We start from the raw sequence: 19,065 nt of genomic DNA, 5'->3' as shown, positions 1-19,065 counted from the left end.
AAATATTGCATGATTCTCCTTATATAAAATACTTAGAGTAGTCAAATTCACAGAGACAGAAAGAATGGTGGTTGCCAGGGGCTGGGAGGAGAGGGGATTGGGAAGTTAGCTTTTTATTTTTATTTTTATTTTGGTGATGCAGTGCAGCTTGCGGGATCTTAGTTCCCTGACCAGGGATTGAATCCATGCCCCCTGCACTGGAAGCATGGAGTCCTAACCACCCGACCACCAGGGAATTCCCAGGAGTTGTTGTTGAATAGATACAGAATTTCAGTTGTGCAAGATGAAGGAGTTCTGGAGATGGCTGGTGGTGACGGTTGCACAATAATTGAGTGTACTTAATGCCACTGAACTGTACACTTAAAAATTATTGAGACAGCAAATTTTATATGTATTTTACCACAATAAAAAAACAGGGAAAAAAAAGACATAGTTGCCCTTTTCAAGAGGCCCTCCCTATCTGTCCACTCCCCACAGATGTCCCCTTCTCTGACCCTGTGTTGCTCTTATGAAAGTCCAGCCCATCCCTAGGTGCACTGGTCTTCTGTACACAACCACAGATTCTTGAGGACAGGGGTCTTTTTTTATTCCCTTTTTAAAAAACTCCATACTCTTGGTGGCAAAGTACTTAATGGATACTTGATGGAATTGACACAATTTTCTTCTTGGGCTAAGCCTACCTGTGGAGAGCACACTTTCTGGGACTCTGGGAATAGGAACACTACCAACCTGGTGATGTGGTGGAAAGGACCCAGGCTTTGGAATCAGCGGACCGGAACTGGGATGCCTGCTCAGCCAGTGTGGCCTCAGACCAAATGAGTACACAACCCTGAGCCTCAGTTTTCCCCTCCAAAAAATGGGATAATAATGTGTGATTAAAGATAATGTGGGTCATTCTTCTCTGTCTTCTACACTGAGAGAGCTCATGGATCAAGGGCTTGTTTCTTTCCTCCCTCTGCTTTTCCCTGTCTCTTTGTCAAGCAGCAGAGACTAGAACTCTGTTAAGGGAACAGAATTCTTATTTTTTGCCTTTATACCTTTTCTCCTTTTGAGATAATTGTAGATTCACACGCAGTTGTAAGAAGTAATACAGAGAGATCTCATGTATCCTTCATCCAGTTTCCCCCAATGGTAGCATCTAGCATAATCATAGTACAATATCACAACCAGGAGACTGACATTGGTACAATCCATTGACCCTATTCAGATTTTGCCAGTTGGGTGTGTGTATTTAGTTCTATGCAGTTTTATCCCATGTGCAGATTTGTGGACCCTTCATGCTACCCTTTTATAGACAAAGCCCTTAGTTATTTTTAAGGTCTTCTGTTTCAGAAGGACTATTTACCCCATGGATCATTGAGGTTTCTTTCAAACACTCCAAGGTCTCCCCGGGAGACCCTTGGACTCGGGAATGGCCCCTGTTCCAGCAGAGTCCTCTGAGTGGCAGGCCACTCATGTCTTTAGACAGGCACTAAACCCGCCCATTCCTGTCTCTCTGTAGCACTGAAGAGGATCATCATTCTTGTTACCTGATTAGAAGGCTCCTGAGAGCTGGCTTTACCACCTGATTGGTGGAGTCAAGTCCTGCAGTCCAACCTGGGCTCACATTGATCAGCTCTACATGCACATCACCTTCCTCTCCCTGAGTGGGGGTCCTCTTTGAGCCTGCAAGTTCCAGTTCTGGGTCCTTTCATCCTTGTAAGACAATACAGTCCTTGGGTGTTTGGGGTCATGCCAAAGGAGCAGCTGACAAGACCAGGGACCCAGAACTCTCACCATATTCCTATCAGGTGGACTCCTGTTCACTGAGAATATACCCCATCAAAGGTGCCTCTACCTTTGTTTCCTGGAGATCTACTCAGGTATGTGCTGGGGTCCTCTTGCAGCTTCAATGGGACTGGTGATCTAATCTCTCTGAGTCTCAGTCTCCCCATCTGTAAAATTGCACCAATAAGCCCTGACAGGGCTCTCAATGGTGCTTAAGTGAGATACCTCTGCAGTAGGCCCAGAGCCTTGGTGTTGAGTGCTCAATGAGAAGGGTTGTTAGCTGCCATCCTATTTGTCGTGCTTTTCCTGCCCTCCTGAGTCACCACCCAATGTATTACTCCCCTGAGGCTGGATTTGTCATGCTCATCGTTCTGTATGTTTCTCTAGATTAATTGCCCTAAGAGTTGGGTCTCCTCCTCCCAAGGGTGGGAGGAGAAACCAAAACAGGTGGTGTGTAATCAGGGACTTAAAATTACTCAAGGATCCCCTGGCTGTATCCCCTGTTTCCCAGGCCATCTAAGCCACTTCCAATTTTACAGGATTAACTCGCTTGCTCAGACTCCCAAAGAAACCCAAGGTCTTTCCCTCTGTCTCTTTCAGGGCCCAGGACAGAATAACTCAGGGTTTCCCCGGGGAGAGTGGAAAGGATGAATAGTGGAAGGCAGGGCTCAGATCTCACTTCTTTTCTTCCTAGCCCCTCACCACCCCCTGGCCCTGCCACTGCGCCATGAAACCCAGCACCCTGAGGTGTCCCTGGGGTGGCTGTGGACCCGACTGGCCCATCTCTCTTTACAGGGAGGCAGGATTTGGCTAATAAGAACCAGCTGTGTTGTTGGTGGGTTTTACTTGGCCCCTCCCCTGCCCTTGCTCTGATAGCTGTGAGAAACTGATGACAACCTGTTTGACCTCTGACCTCCGAACTTGACCCACTGCTAATACCTCCAGCTGCTGATTGCCCGCCGAGCCCTTTGTCTCGGGCTGTTTGGGAGCCAAGACAGACAAATGATTTCTATTTGTCCTCTGGTGCCGCGAATGGGGCTGGTCGATAGGAACTGCGGATGGTGTCAAGGATTTGTCACCATGGCTTATGAATGACAAAAACACTCCTCGACCCCCCCCCCTCACCTTTCCCCCTTCCCCAAAGAAACACCTTTTGGGGGAAAAAGACTGAAAGCCAGAGAAGGCATATTGATTTTTTTTTTTTTTTTTTTTGCTTTCTTAAATAGCAGCTCGAGCCACAAAAGAGAGAAAGGCAACACTTTTCCGTGCTAAAATGCAGCAAAAAGCTTCCCAGAGAATGAGGCTGGTGATTAGATCAGCTATTGTGTTTAAGTACCACAGGCTGCCGCACACCACAACTGCTCAATTTTGTCTGCTAAAGGCTGTGCCGATTCCTCCCCCACTTCTCCACATCCCTGACTCAAAAGAGGCTCCAAAGGAGAAGACACTTTGCGCTCTCGCTTCTTCATCTGCCTCCAGCTTGTTCCTTTACCTCTTACTCTCTCCTCATTTTTTTCCAGGTTGGTCATGGGTTCGGCACCCCGGTGTATGAGACTGAGCCGGGACCAGCCTCGCTTCATTTAGAGATTATCAGCAGTCCTTGAACTTGAACCCTTATTTGGAAAAGAGCCGGCAAGGGGTGGGGAACAGTAGTAATGATGGAGGACACACAACTTCGGAAAGACCCTCCTTGGTCCTCCGTGCAGGGGTGGGGCAGGTTTCAGGGGAGTCAGGGGAGGCAGCCCAGCCCTCTGTAGAGCCCGAAGGCCCCATCACCTTCTGGTGGGGAAGTGGGGGCACCTCCTACCCCTCCCTTCAACGTCTGACCATGTACTGTGAGTCTGCTCTGGGTGGTTGCTGACCGCAGGGTGAGTGAGAGCTGCCTGCTTATCCTCAGGAAGTTGGCCCCGTAGTACAGACAAGCAAACCATTACAGTGTGGCGAGATGAATGCTGGGGCAGTGGAAAGGGAGCAGGAAACCTGTCCCCACTGGCGTGGGTGGGGATGGGACCAGGGTAGTCGGGGGCTGCCTAGAGGAGGGGACATCCTTGTTGATCTTGGACAGATGAGTGGCAGGAGAAAGTGGGCCACTGCATTCCACTTGTGAAGACCAAGGACCTCAGAGCTGCTGGGGTAGAATCTTCAGGCAATGCCCTGGCCTGGGTGCCTCCAGTGTGAGTGGCTATTGCATTGACTCAGAGACTCCATGTTCTCATCTGTGAAGTGGACAGGGCACTGGGGTCTGTCTCAGAGGCTTACCAAGAGGGGGAAATGGGATAATCCATGTCAAGTGTTTACACCGTCTTGCAGTACGTGATGATTGTTCTTGTCTTTATTGTTTTCACCTTTTGTGATTTGAAGACTTGCCTCCAGTCTGGGTATTCCTCAGTCAGGTGGATTGAACGAGGGTAGATACAAACACGCCCTGTTTCCCACACAGCCTACCTAGAACCAGGATCTGGGTATAGCAGGGAAACTGTATGGAGGCAGCTCGGGCAGGACGAGGTCTCAAGGTCAGAGTGTGACTCTGGAGGACACCAGAATGCCTTCTCTCCCCCAGCCCAGGATCTGGGCATAGGCAGCAAGGAAGGCCTGCTCTTTGGTGAGGCTTGGACAGACTAGCTACAAGGATGCAAGGTGACTTAGGCTCTCACTACTGATCATTTAGACTATTGCAATGGCTGCTTACCTGGTCTCAGGCCTCTCTTATCTGTTATCCACACCTTCATCAGAGCTACCATCCCATCTCAAAATCTGATCATGACACTTGTCTGTTTAAACCTCTCCAGTGTCTCCCATTATCTTCAGGATAAAGCTAAAACTCCTTATCCTGGCATTCAAGGCCCTCCCACCTTAGGTTCCAACCGGTCATCTAAGTCTCCCCTGAAGCCCCCATATCATGCTCCCTATTTTGCCGTCACTTGCTTTGTGTCATGTGAACCATACATCGTATGATCTCACTACCAGGCTCAAGCTGGTCTCTCTGCCTGGAATGCCCCCTTCATCTCCATTTTAGTAAGAATTTCCCCCTTTTTCTCCATCTCCTCCCACAGCACATTGTACTTCCATCCTAGCACCCAGAGCCCTTGATCAGAATGATTCTGCCTGCCTCTGTCTCCTACCTGGACTGAGGAATCCTGGGGGCCAGGAACCATGCAGTACCAGAACCCTCCCACCAGTTAACTGTACATTGGATGGGATAGCTGGAAGGTGCTTGAAGCTCAGAGAACACTGAGGAATTAGTGAGGGATGGTGGGATGGGAGTGTAGGTGTTGCACTCCGACAAACAAAAGATCATGGAAGGCAAAGGACGTTAGTCTTCCGATCGATCAAAATGGGAGGTTATTAAAGTCATGGTAGCTGCCATTGGTGACTCACAAACAGCTGTTTAATTTTTTAAACACTGAAAATGTGACAAACTCATTGTAGAAAATTCAACCATATGAAAAAGTATTAAAAAGAGGGAGTACTATTCTTGTAAAATCCCTTTATATTGATTAGGACCATTTCTTCTACGATCGATAGAAAACCAGCTCAAACTGGATTAAGCATAAGGGGATTATTGGCTCCTGGGACTGAGGAGCCAGGGGTGGGGCTGGCTTCACATGATGCCCTCTGCACCTGGTCTCTCTCCCTTTCATATTCATATTCATATTCCTTCTCTCTGTGTCTCTCTGTCTCTCTCTCTTTCTGGCTCTCACACATCCCTTGGCTCTCCTCCAAGCTGGCTTCCTGCACAGGCTTCCTCTTTGTGGTTCCAAGGTGGCTATGGCTATTCCAAATCTCACATCTCTCAACTTTGAGTCCAGCGGGAAAGAAAGACTGTCTGTGGCCGACTGCCCTTTCCACAAGAGGCCACACTATCTCCCATCTCACCTGCTCTTCTGCAATGTGACCTTGCACTTCCCATCAACTAGAGGTGGAATCTAGTTCCTCTCCCCTTGGATATGAGCTGGCTTTAGTAACCAATAGAATGTGACGGAAGTGATGCCGGCATGATTTCCGAGGCTGAGACCGAAGCAGCTTTGCAGCTTTTACCTTCATCTCTTGAAGTATTCTCCAAATTCTCCCCTCCCCTTATAACCCAGCTGCCATGCTATCAGAAGCCCAAGCCATGTGCAGCCCATGAGTAGGTTGCTCCTGTCGACAGCTCCAGCTAAGCCCAGCCTTCAAGTCATCCTAGGTGTCAGATGTGTGAGTGAAGAGCTCTCCAGATGATTCCAGCCTCCAGCCATTCTGGTCATCTACAACTTCCCAGCTGAGGCCCCGGACTTCATGGATCAGAGATAAGCCATTTCAGTTGTGCACTCTCCAAATTCCTAAATGGTTGTTGTTTTATACCAATAATTTTCGGCGAGCTTTGTTATGTAACACAGTCTTTCTCAGGAGCTCCAGAACAATCCACATTGGTTTGGGTCCCCATGATCAATCCCCTTGAGCCTATACAAGGGGCACAGCCGGTCATTCTGACCCTGGGGTGAGTCAACTCCACCAGAATGAGAAGGCAGGGCAATGGCAAGCCCAGAGGGCCATGTGGCACTGGTTACCCGAAGAAGGCACAACCTACAGAATCCACTATTCCTACCACCCAGAAACAGGTGACCATCCTTCCAGACAACCTCCTGGGCCTATCTACACACCTAGGTATAAAATTCAACATAGATAAAGCATACTCTACATATTTTGTAGCTTTTTAAAATTTAAAGGATCATGGGGCTCTTCAGATGTTAGTGGACACAGATGTGCATCATTTTTTTTAATTGAAGTATAGTTGACTTACAATGTTGTTCCAATCTCTGCTGTACAGCAAAGTGACTCAGTTTTACTCATATACACATCCTTTCTTAAATATTCTTTTCCATTATGGTTTATCCCAGGCGATTGGATATAGTTCCCTGTGCTATACAGTAGGACCTTGTTGTTTATCCATTCTAAATGTAATAGTTTGCATCTACTAACCCCAAGCTCCCAGTCCGTCCCTCTCCCTCTCTCCCTCCCCCATGGCAACCACAAGTCTGATCTCTATGTCTGTGAGTCTGTTTCTGTCTTGTAGATAGGTTCATTTGTGCCATATTTTAGATTCCACATATAAGTGATATCATATGGTATTTGTCTTTCTGACTTATTTCAGATGTGAATTATTTTTAATGGCTGCATAATATTCCACTATATGAATGAACTATAATTGATTTAACCAGTTGTCTATTGATGGATCATTATGTCACTTCCTTTTTTTGGAGGCGTCATTATAAATAGTGCTGAGATAAACATCACTGCACATACATCCTTGGGCACATCTTCCTATGTTTCCTTAGGATAAATTCCAAGAAGTCGAATTGCAGATTCTAAGGTTTCAGGCTTGCCAAGGTTTCTAAATTGCCCTCCAGAAATGTACCTCTTTACGTTCCTGTTGTCCCATCACCAGGGCATGAAGGTGGCCATTTCTCCACACCCTCACTGGAATATCTGCCCATTGGAAAAGCGAAAAAAATGATTCCTCATCACTGCTTTAATTTGAATTTCTTTGATTACCAGTGAGGTCAGGCACCTTCTCGTATGCATATTGATGATTCCTACTCCTTCTTTTATAATATTGCTCGTTTAATTCCTTTGACCAATTTTTTTATTGCAGTGTTCATATATATAATTATTGATTTATAAAACCTTTTTGTAGATTACAGTGTTAACCCCTTGTTGGTCCTATCTCTGCAAACATTTGTTGCTTGTCCTTTAAGTTTGTATAGCGTGGCTGCTCTTAAACTAGATAAGCCAAGCCCCCAAACAAGGCCAAGTAAAGCTTTCAAACGCAGTTGGCACCTGGTAAGAGAGTTCACTTGAACCACTCTTGTCAGAGGGGATCAGCTGCTTAAAGAAGAATCCAGGGCTGGGGAGCTGGAAGGGCCAGCAGAATTGACCATCCTAGAAAGAGGCTCAATGGCATTCACTAGAAGGTGGGCAGGAGACGTTCCAGGAATCCCAATGCTGAGGTAGCAGATGAAGGTCAGACTAGGGAGGAGTGAGGAAACCAGGAGACCACCGATTCTGCCCTTCTCCGTGGCAGCCCCATATAAATGCTGCTTCTGCAGGAGGCTGCATCCCAGGGCAGGATACCTATCTCTGGTTCGTTCCTGCTCCAGGGGCCAGGTAGGACCATGCGCCGCCTTGGGGGCCGTGTCAAAGGTAGGAGGCCCTTGGAGTCCACCAAGTTTGGAGAGGCATTTATAAGCAACCAGAGAAGTATGGTGATTTAGCCCAGGGAGGTCTCTGAGGGAGTGCTGCCAAAGAAACAGGACTAAGTGTTCAGTCTGAAGGGCAAGCAAAAGCCTGTAGTGGACTCTGCCCAAACCCTCGTTGCTGCTATGAGTGTGAGCTGCTAATGGCTCTGAGCTGCCCCCGCCTCTGGAGGATCACCCTTGGTGAACGGGAGCTGCCTCCCGAGAGGACACGCACACTGGGTAGCCCTTAACCGCTGAGTGATTGGCATGGGGAGAGGAGGCGAGCGCAAGAGGCTGGCTTCCCTGCCTCGAGAAGGGACAACCTCGGGAGCAGCTGATGCTCCAGAGCTCCCTGAGGGGGGTCAGGCTGAAGCTGAGACTGCAACCTTGCTTAGCTCCTTCCCTTGCCTAATTCTGCTTCTCTCACTCCCTTTCTCCTGAGACCACACCCCCAAGAAGTCTTGTGTACCCAAATCCTTGTCTCAGGCTCTGCTTCTAGGGACCCTGACCTAAGACAGAGCCTGAGCTGCAAGTTCAGGAGTGAAATGGGATGAGATGAAAGGAGAGGGGCAGAGAGGAGAATTCAGGACCAAGGCTGGGCTGTCTGAATGGGCACTGGAGTTCTCTTTGCTGGGGGAGATGGTGTGGGGGCCACTGCCGTTGACTGCCCAGCACTTGCTGCCCCTTCTCAAGACCAAATCCCAAATTCCCTTTGGGACACTACTCCTTCCCCATCCCCAGGGGGTTTGAGTGGATTGTACCACCCATAACTCCAGGGATGGGCTCTGGATTAATTCAATCTTTGTGTCCCCCACCCTCACCTCCAGCCACAGTGATTGATTCCAGGGTGTGCATATAATCTAATAAGAGCCAATGAAAGCTGGGGCTTCTGGGAAAGGAAAGTGCCTTCCTTTCCATTGTAGTGAGTTGGTATCTATCCTAGTGTAGCACAGCTATTTTTGCCACCTTATGGAGCTGAAGAATGGAGACAACCATGGGCAACCAAATTGAGAGATGACTTCTGGTGATGTCATTTGGGCCCTGATTCAAACTATACCTGAAGCCAGGCTTATACCTGAACTACTCTATTATGAGAACAAATAATTCCCTTCATTTTCTGATGCCTGTTGGAGGAGGGTTTTCTCTCACTTGCAACCAAGTGTCTTCACAGACATGCATGCTGTGTGTTGCAAGGTTAGCACACCCAGCAAGCCCTCACAGTTAAAGCCAAAAGAGTACCCCCTAATCTACTTTCCTTCACTTCTATTCTAGGCAGCCTGCTCCCTCCTGGGGTCTACCATGTTTACCAGGGGATTTTGGCCACAGTGAGACCAGTCCAGGGCAAGCCCACCTCTGTTGTTATCATTCAGCTTCAGTGGCCAATTCCTTCCACTGTGGTCTTCAGACTCTCTCTGCCTCCCCCCAGGGAATTCATCATCTTTCTTTCCCCCTCTCTGGGATAGATCAAAGGGAGTCCATTCTAGGCAAGGAGAAGCAAGGCCCTTTCAAAGCAAAGGCCACATTATTTAGGTGGTGAAGGAGCTTCCTTCCTTAGGTGGTGAGGTTGGAGTGTTTCCTCCCAGGGCCGGGACCCGGGAGGCAAGGAGTATGGGGGAAAGACTATGGACTTCGGAGCTAGGTAAACTTGAGCTCCAGCCCAGGCATTTCCCAGTGGTGCAGCCTGTTGTATGCTCTCCAAACTTCAAGTTCTCCATCTGTAAAGTGTGAATAAGCACGTCATCCTTTCAGGGGCCCTAGGGCATGGAGCAGATAAAGCCACTGACTGGGGTTCATGATGAGCCTCCTTAAGGTGCACTGAGGTTGATGGGGGGATCCCTTGACCTGACTGAGGCAAGGAAAAGGTCGGCTCCTGCTGGGATGCCAGGAATTTGGCCAAGAGGCAGGCAGACTGGGGCCTTGTGCACCTCCTTCCCCAGCCAGCCCAGGGCCTGGGGCTCATGTATCCGCAGGGGGTACTTAAAAGCCCCCCCAAAGGGATAGGAAAGCGGTCTAGGCAGGACCAGGCTGAGTCCTCTCCCCACTCCACACCTAGAGGGAAAGGCTAAAGTGACCAGGGCCTCGGACAGAAGGTGGACAGGACAGGCTCCCCAGGTAATTTCTGCTGCCTGGAGTGGGCTGGGGGGACTTTCAGGCAGGTCTACTTCTCAAATGCATTAGACAAGGCCCTCAGAGGAAGGTCTTGGGGGAGCTCCAGTGGGGGGAAACTAGTGTTTACGGAGCACCTACAAAGCCCCATCTTAACTAATGCTCATAGCAATCTGGGGAATAGGGATTATTTTCCCCATTTTGCATATGGGGAAACTGAGTCCCTTTGCCCTTAAGTAGCTTGCTCGAGGCCAGCTGAGGGGGTGCCAGAGCCAGGATTCCAGCACACGTGGGTTAGCTTCCAAAGAGCCCCTGCTTTCTATCACTCAGCTGGGGCCTGGGTAAGAGGTACAATGGCGCCCTTGTGATGGCCCCTGGAATAGGCACCTTGCCTGTACTCTGCTGCCTCTTGGGATCCAGGCCTGATGTGACATCTGCAATTGGCCTGGAGTCAACAGGCTGAGCCCAAGAGGCAGTCCTGGCTCAGCTGCTGAAGGAGAAAAGAAGAGAGAGATTCAGGAAAGTTCCCCAGCCCCTGAGACCACACCTTACCTCAGTACCAGCTTCACTGCTCCCTGGAGGGGTGGGCCTTGGAGAGGAACTGTGAAGGGTGCCGAGCCTTGTGGAGCGGCAAAGGGGGTGCCTCCTTCCAGGGACCACTTCACAGGGATCTCTCTCTGGATTCCTGAGTCAGTAGGGTTGAACAGAAAGAAAGGCTAGAGCACGGAGTTACACAGATCTGGGTTCAAGTTCAGCTCCACCATTTCCTACCTGTGTGTCCACAAGTCCATCACTTAATCTCTGAACCTCAGATCCTTCATATGAAAAATGGGAGCACTGCCTACCTCCCAGCATCCTTGCCAGGACTAAATGAAGAAAAACATGTGGAAATCTTAGCACCCTGACTGGCACATAGTGGGTGCTCAATAAATTGTGATTCTTACTCTCCATTTGAAATTCTCATTTGAAAATAAAATCTCGGGACTTCCTTGGTGGCACAGTGGTTAAGAATCTGCCTGCCAATGCAGGGGACACAGGGTCAAGCCCTGGTCCGGGAAGATCCCACATGCCGCGGAGCAACTAAGCCCGTGCGCCACAACTACTGAGCCTGCGCTCTAGAGCCCGCAAGCCACAACAACTGAGCCCGCATGCCACAACTACTGAAGCCTGCGTGCCTAGAGCCCGTGCTCCGCAACAGGAGAAGCCACCGTAATGAGAAGCCTGCACCGCATGCACCACAATGAAGAGTAGCCCCTGCTCACCACAACTAGAGAAAGCCCGCACGCAGCAATGAAGACTCAATGCAGCCAAAAATAAATAAATAAAATTTTTTTTAAAAAAGGAAATCTTGTCAAGCCCATTGATAGGACTAAATTACTAATAATACCTAACATCTATTGAATACTAACTATGTACCAGGTATTGTCCTGAATGTTTTACATCTGTTACCTCATGTAATCCTCAAAGAACCCCACGAAGCAGATACTATTACCCCCATTTGACAGGAGGGAAACTGAGGCACAGGTGTGAAGCAGCTTGCTTAAGTCATACAGCTAATGAGTGGCAGAGGCAGGATTTGAATCCAGGCACGGCTTGGCTCTGGAGCCTGCACGGCGAGCACGCCGCTCTCCTGCCCCCTGCCCACCGCTCTGTAGGCTACTAAGCCCCTACCATGAGTAACTGCTGTGCCGGGGCCAGCGGGGACTAAATGAGATATATCTTGAGGAGCTCATGGTCCAGGTCAGGAGATAAAATGCACAGAAACACAAGTGAAAAGGTGGGAAATGTCGCAAGAGAAAAACTGAGTTGCAAGTTGAAAAGAGGGAAAGGTCAATGTCAGAGCCTGAAGGGGAGGTCATTCCAGGTAAAGGGAAGAACAAGGACAAAGGTGGGGGGAGCTACTGTGAGGGCACAGGGTGCCTAAAGGGAGTTCTGTACCCAAGTTTAGAAGTGTAAGTTGGGGTCAAATGCTGAGAGCCTGCTTGGGAGTTGGGCTCTGCACTTGGGGGAGAGGGGCTTGAAGGATTCTCTGGAGAGAGGTGACATGAGCAGGTTTGACCTGTATAAACCCAGCTCTGCCAGCAGCAAGGAGGAAGCTTGGGACTGGATGGGGCTGGGGACCGGGGACCAGTTAGGAGATAGTTGTAATGGCCAGGATGAATGCTGATGAGGGTTCGAACCAAGGTGGGGATAGTGGGATGAGATACCCCATGTCCCATCTCCCTGGGAATGGGAGGAGTGGACCGCAGCTGGTGCCTCCTAACTCAGTCACCCTCATTCCCTGGACGATCAGACTGGCTTTGGCCACCTGTTCCCACCACCCAGTGATGTGGGCTGCAGGGATCATTAACCCAAGCCATGAACTCATTCTTCCTCCCAACACATCTGGCCGGATAGAGGCCCCTCCTCCACCTCCACTCCAGGAAAGGAAGAAACGGCTACAGCCCAACTGAGCATTTCCCTCCCCACAAGAATGCCAGAGACACACACCTGCCACTGTCACAACACCATCCTGCCCACTCGTACCATGCACATGTACCTGAATCACATGGCATCACAGAAGGATCACTGGACTGGGAGTCAAGAGGCCTGGGGGCAGGTCCAACTCTGCTGCTCATGAGCTCTGTGGCTCTCAGCAACCCACTTATGCTCTCTGAGCCTCGACTTTCTCATCTTTGAAATGGGCATAAAATGCCTGCCTGCCTACCTTCCAGGATTGCTTTGTGGAAGGAGAGTGTCTATGAACATCTTCTGTAAACTTTTGAAGCACTGCTTAAATGTTGAATTTCAGGTACATTTTCATTCATCCCCGCAGTCTCTGTTGAGCTCTGACTCTCCATCAGATGCCAGGCAGTGAACACACCTTTGCACTTCCATATTCATGACCTTATTCCAGCCTTCACTCACCCTGTGGTGGGGAAGAATTTTGCTTGAAACACAACTGATGTTCCCATCCTATGTAGGACAAATGAAAAGGGCTTAAAGTAAAGGAGGAAAGATCTTATTAGGACTAACTTCCCAATACAGGAGGTTGGTTGGTTCCTGGAAATCTTCCCAGAAGAAGAGAATCAATTAAGTACTTTGCCCAGAATAGACACCAAATAAATCGCTGAGTGGAACAGACTCAGTCATATTTGCCAGGAGACAGGAGAATGGGTCAGATAGGTTCTTAAGGCTCCTCCTCCTTCTGACTTTCTAGGAACCATACATAAATACACATTTGCATGTATGGTACATGGGCGAGAGTCTAGGACTGACACTCAGTAGATGTGACGCAAACCAGCTGTGTGACTTTGGAAAGATCCCTGCCCTCTCTGAGCCTCTATTTCCTCCTCTGAATGAGAAATGTAATGAACCCCTCAGTGTCCACACTTAACATTCCACAAGTGATTGTTCAATAAATGAATGAATGAGTGAATGAATGAATGGCACTCCGTAAGGTGTACAATTCATGTTAGCTCCTATTTCCTCTTTGGGCCTGATTATGCCCACCTGTCAAATGTGGTCATTGGGCTGCCTGTCTCCAGTTCCCTGTCAGTCCAGGCTTCTGTGATCTGCCTCTGTGCCCAAGGCCCAGGCTGGGAGGAGGGCAGCTGGGGGATTTGGGGTCTGCATCTTCACACCCAGCAGCTCAGGCTGCCCTCTCGTTTCAGGGCATGGGCAGCAGGTATGTGCTGCTGTTCCCACGGGGCCGCCCGGTTTAGCCTGAGGCTCGTTTTGCTGGGAGAGTAGCCTGAGCTGCAGCCCTGTGCTGACCTGCTCTTAACCCCCAGGAAAGTTACACAAACTCCTCCACGCTCTGCTGAGAGCTGGGTCATGCAAGGTGGGGGCAGGAACAATACCTCCCCTTGTGTCCTCGGCCTATTCCACATCAGCACACATGGGGGAGGGACACAGGAGGCAAGTGGGAGGGGGCAGCCCAGCTCTGGTTTCAACCATGCCTGGAAATTGGATCTCCTCCCTGGCCAGAGCTCCCTGGGGCATGAAGGGGTGCTGGAACCCAGGTCTCAGCAGGAGCCTACTTTCTCCTCCCCATGTCTCCCACCAAGATCAGCCCTGTCCCTCCATTGCATAGCAGATCTACAGGACCCCCTATCACTGCATCTCCCTTCAGCAAATGGACCTCAGTTCTGTGTTGTACCTACATGGAGATGATGGGGAAGAAAGGGTATACTCTGGGAATCAGGAAGTGTGGGTACGGTTCTGCTATTGCCAAGTAAGACACCAAGGTTTGGAAGGGCTGAGAAGGAAAGATATGGAACCAAACTACCAGATTCAAATCTCAGCCTGCCATTTTCCAGCTGGTCGCCTCAGACCAGGTACCTACCACTCTGACACTCTGTTTCCTCATCTGCTCTAAGGACACCTTCCTCTCTGAGTCATTATGAAGGATAAATAAGTTCTTATGCACAATGCACTTAGAGCAGGGATCAAGAAATTCCAGCTCTATGGGCTCTCACATGGGCTTAGTGGGAAGTAGAGGCATGTGTAGTCCTCCCTTAACTTTCCAGGGAAGAGCAAATTGTTTAAACTGTCTATAACAGAATAGAACTACTTAAAGTATATGAAACTAGCTGTCAAAATTGTGAAACATAATCACAGTTTTGATTGCTCTGTGACAGTGTAAAAATTGCAAATTTTTCATCAGGCAAGAACAGAAAAACAAAGACTAAGTACAGTCAACCCCATCACCCCTCCTATTTGTGTTCTGCATGCCCATCTGAATTAGTTTACTCACGTTGACACGTGCACAGCTTTGCATCACTTGAAACATACATTTCTTATTCTTCTTCAGTCATTTTATATTTAGGCTATTGTTGGTAGTGGTTGGTTTCTTTCCAGGTAACTGCAGTTGTTTGAAAAAAACGTCAAAACGTTTAAGGGGCTTCTCCCTGACAATCTGTCACAGCTATGCCTCGCTATAGCTTCTATTCCTAAGCCCTTCTATTTCAGTGACCTCCTTTCTGCCCCATGATCCCCCTCTTCTCTCCCTTGGTTCAGAATTCCTAGAAGAGAATGAACCGGAATCATCGATGTCCCAGAATGGAAGAAATAATGGAGACTTGTACGAGTATGCGGCATTTCAGGACCACGGACAGCAACACGCGTGCCCTCGCCCGCTTGGTCCCGCTCCCCACCAACTCTCAAATATTTTGGTTTAACTAAGGCTATACCTCCCAGATAGTCAAAAGGGAGACTCTCCAGAGGGCTGCAGGTGGACGAGACCATCTCTAAGACCTCTTACACCTCTGTGACCCTAGGATTCTTTCTTTGGCTTCAGGGTTGACTTCCCTTCTCCTACTCTCTCCCCCTCCCTTCCCTCTTCCTCTCTCTCTTTCTCCCTTTCTTTCTTTCTTTCTTTCTTTCTTTCCCTTCCTTCTTTTCCTTCCTTCCTTCCTCCCTCCCTCCCTCCCTCTCTTCCTTCCTTCCTTCCTTCCTTTCTTTTTTTCTTCCTTCCTTCCTTCCTTCCTTTCTTTCTTTCTTTCTTTCTTTCTTTCTTTCTTTCTTTCCTTCCTTCCTTCCTTCCTTCCTTCCTTCCTCCTTCCTTCCTTCCTTCCTTCCTTCCTTCCTTCCTTCCTTCCTTCCTTCCTTCCTTCCTTCCTTCCTTCCTTCCTTCCTTTCTTTCTTTCTTTCTTTCTTTCTTTCTTTCTTTCTTTCTTTCTTTCTTTCTTTCTTTCTTTCCCATCCTTCTTTTCCTTCCTTCCTTCCTTCCTCCTTCTCTCTCTCTCTCTTTCTTTCTTTCTTTTTTGGCCACACCAAGGCTTGCAGGGTCTCAGTTCACGACCAGGGATTGAACATGGACCATGGCAGTGAAAGCCCAGAATCCTAACCACTAGGCCACAAGGGAACTACCTCTTTTTCTTTCTCTTTCCTTTTTTTAATAGGAATCTTCCATTCATTTTAATGGACTTATAGCCATCACCCAGGGAGAGGGGCCAAAGGACTGGGCTCCCCATGACGGAGCAGTGAGCTGGCCCTCAGAAACCCTCCGAAACCCTCAGAACTCAGCACTGAGGAGCCACCTGATGTCCTCTTTGCCCTTAGTCACCCGGAGACATCGTGTTGGTCCTGGCAAAAGGCTGAGCTGCTGTAACAAAGAGTCCACTGCTCCCGTGTAACAGGGTAGGTAGGAGGGTTGCGCTGCTCCACACAGCCAGGCAAGAGCCTGCTGCTTCCTCAAGTTTCTCTCCAACAGCCCTTGGTGCTGCCCTTGTCTGCACGGTCATGCTGGGTCACAGGCATGTCCATGTAATGTCTCCAGGAAGGAGAGACACGGGGAGAGCACGTGAGAAGTGTTTTAAGGGCCAGGCCTAGAAGTAGCAACACATCGCTTCAGCTCCCATTCCATTAGTGGGGAAGTTGTCACTTGATCACACCAAGCTACAAGGGGGTGGGGGAATTTGGTCCCTAGCTGGTCAACCACATGCCAAGCCACACCTTCACTGCTTTGGAAGAAGGGGAGAATGGACTTTGGTTCAATAACATTATCCTCTATTTAATGGAGAAAGTAGAGATATGGAAATGGAAAGTTTTGCTCAGAGAAAGGGAAAAGAATTTATTGAGTTAGACGCCATGCTAAGTGCTTTCCTGTACATTTAAAAGGCTCTGGGTTCTCATCTCCCCAAATGTCCAATTCAGTTAGCTCCCCAATATTTTCTTGTACAGTTTTCCTCACCTGAAATGCATTGTATCTTGGATAAGTTGCTCCCACCCTTCCTTCAAGCTCAAGAACCACCTCTTTGATAATAGAATTTTAGAGCCAGAAGGAACCTCAAAATTCCTTTGGGTCAATACCTCATTTTATAAGTGAGAAAACTGAGGCCCAGAGATAGAAAGTCATTTGCCCAAGGTGGCACAGCAAGTTATCCACAAAACTACATAGTTCATATCTAAGGCTCAGGACTCCAAGTCCACTTCCAGCACTAAGAAACTCATGTCTGTCCGCACAGGCTTCTGCTCAGCCTCTCATCCTGTGGCTTTGGACACATCTCTCAGGCGCTCTAATCTCCAGATTCTTAAACTGTGGAATGAAGTTGGGTCAGATTATCCCCAAGGTTCTATTAGGACACAGACCCAGTCATTCAATGGCAGGGCCTCCTCAGACTTTCAGATCCTGGTCCCTCTCAGTGATGCTGAGACACCCCATCACACCCCCCACTGCCTGCCTCCTCAGATAAAACTGTACCAACCCCTCCCCACCTCCTCCTATGGAGGAATTCACAGTAGAATCAACAGAAAGGCTCGTTTCTTCCCACCTCCCTGGGCACCAGGCCAGGGGCTGAGCACTTTACATACAATATCTCATTTCATCATTAAAACTCCCTGGTAAGTGAGTATTATTCCCCCCAATTTTTATATGAAGAAACTGAGGCTCTGAGAAATTAATGGCTTTGATCCTGGGGTCCCCGAGGTGGAGAGAGAAGACCAATGGGGGAAGTTACAGGGAGATTTTAGCTCGATACAATAAAGAGCCTCCTACTAGAGCCGCCTGGAGAGATGGGTTGTCTTGGAAGGGAGGGATTTCCTGTTCACTGGAAGTGTGCACACACAGGGTGAAAGATCAAAGGACTTTAGAGGCAGGGGCCAAGGGGTAGACTGTATCAGTGATTCCCAAAGATTATTTAGGAGATACCTTGGCCAGCATCAAATAACATCTGGTACACAGAGAAAAAGGTTACTCCTTCAATTATTTTTCAAACTTTCTGGTTTTGACCAGGAGAAGGTCTTGGTTTGGTGCTAGTACAGCTTGCACTTCTCTACCACATGTTTGTTCCCTTTTTAACAGGAGAGATTAAGCCTCAGGCTCAGAGCTCTGAAGCAGGTGACAAGACTCGCTAGAATGGAATAACATGGGATTTTCTCTTTTATTTTTTTATGGTTACCTGTTTTCATGGCAAACGATTCTGGTTTCCCCATTATTGCTGTGATATGAAGTTTCATTTTTTAAATGAATGTATTTTAAGAAAATGAAAAGACAAGCCACAAAGTGGGAGAAAATATTTGCAAAACACATATTTGATAAAAGACTTGTAACCAAAATATACACAGATGTCTAAAACTCAACAGTAAGAAAACAAACAACTCCAAAAGTGGGCCAAAGAGGTGAATGGTCATCTCACCAGAGAAGATATACAGATGGCAAATAAGCATGTGAAAGATGTTCCACATCATATGTTATTAGGGGATTGCAAGTTAAAATAACAATGAAATGCCATTAACTACCTATTAGAAAGGCTGACATCCAATATACCAATGACACTAAATGTGGAGCAACAGGAAGTCTCATTCATTGCTGGTGGGAATGCAAAATGGTATAGTCACTTTGGAATACAGTTGGAAGTTTCTCACAAGACTAAACATATTCTTACCATACGACCTAGCAATCATACTCCTTGGTGTTAACCCAAATGAGTTGGAAACTTAGGTCCACACAAAAAACTGTGCATGAATGTTTATAGCATCTTTACTGATAAAATTGCCCAAACTTGGAAGCAGATGCCTTTCAAAAGGTGACTGGGTAAATGAACTGTGGTACGTCCATACAATAGAATATTATTCAGTATTAAAAAGAAATGAACTATTCAGGCCATGAAAAGACATGCAGCAAACTTAAATGCATATTACTAAGTGAAAGAAGCCAATCTAAAGGGCTACGTAATGCATGATTCCAACTCTATGATATTTTTTTAAAAGAGTTTTTTGATGTGGACCACTTTTTAAAGTCTTTATTGAATTTGTTACAATATTGCTTCTGTTTTTTTATGTTTTGGTTTTTTGGCCGCGAGGCATGTGGGATCTTAGCTCCCTGACCAGGGATCAAACCCTCATCCCTTACATTGGAAGGCAACATCTTAACCACTGGACTGCCAGGGAAGTCCCTCTATGAAATTTTGGAAAAGGCAAAACTATAGAGACAGTATAAAGATCCATGGTTGAGGGGAGGGAGGGATAAATAGGTGGAGCACAGAGAATTTCA

The sequence above is a fragment of the Balaenoptera physalus genome (assembly GCF_965194825.1).
Source record: "Balaenoptera physalus genome assembly, chromosome: 20".
Taxonomy (NCBI): domain Eukaryota; kingdom Metazoa; phylum Chordata; class Mammalia; order Artiodactyla; family Balaenopteridae; genus Balaenoptera; species Balaenoptera physalus.
The sequence above is the reverse complement of the archived record's forward strand: the minus strand, read 5'-3'. Positions refer to the sequence as shown.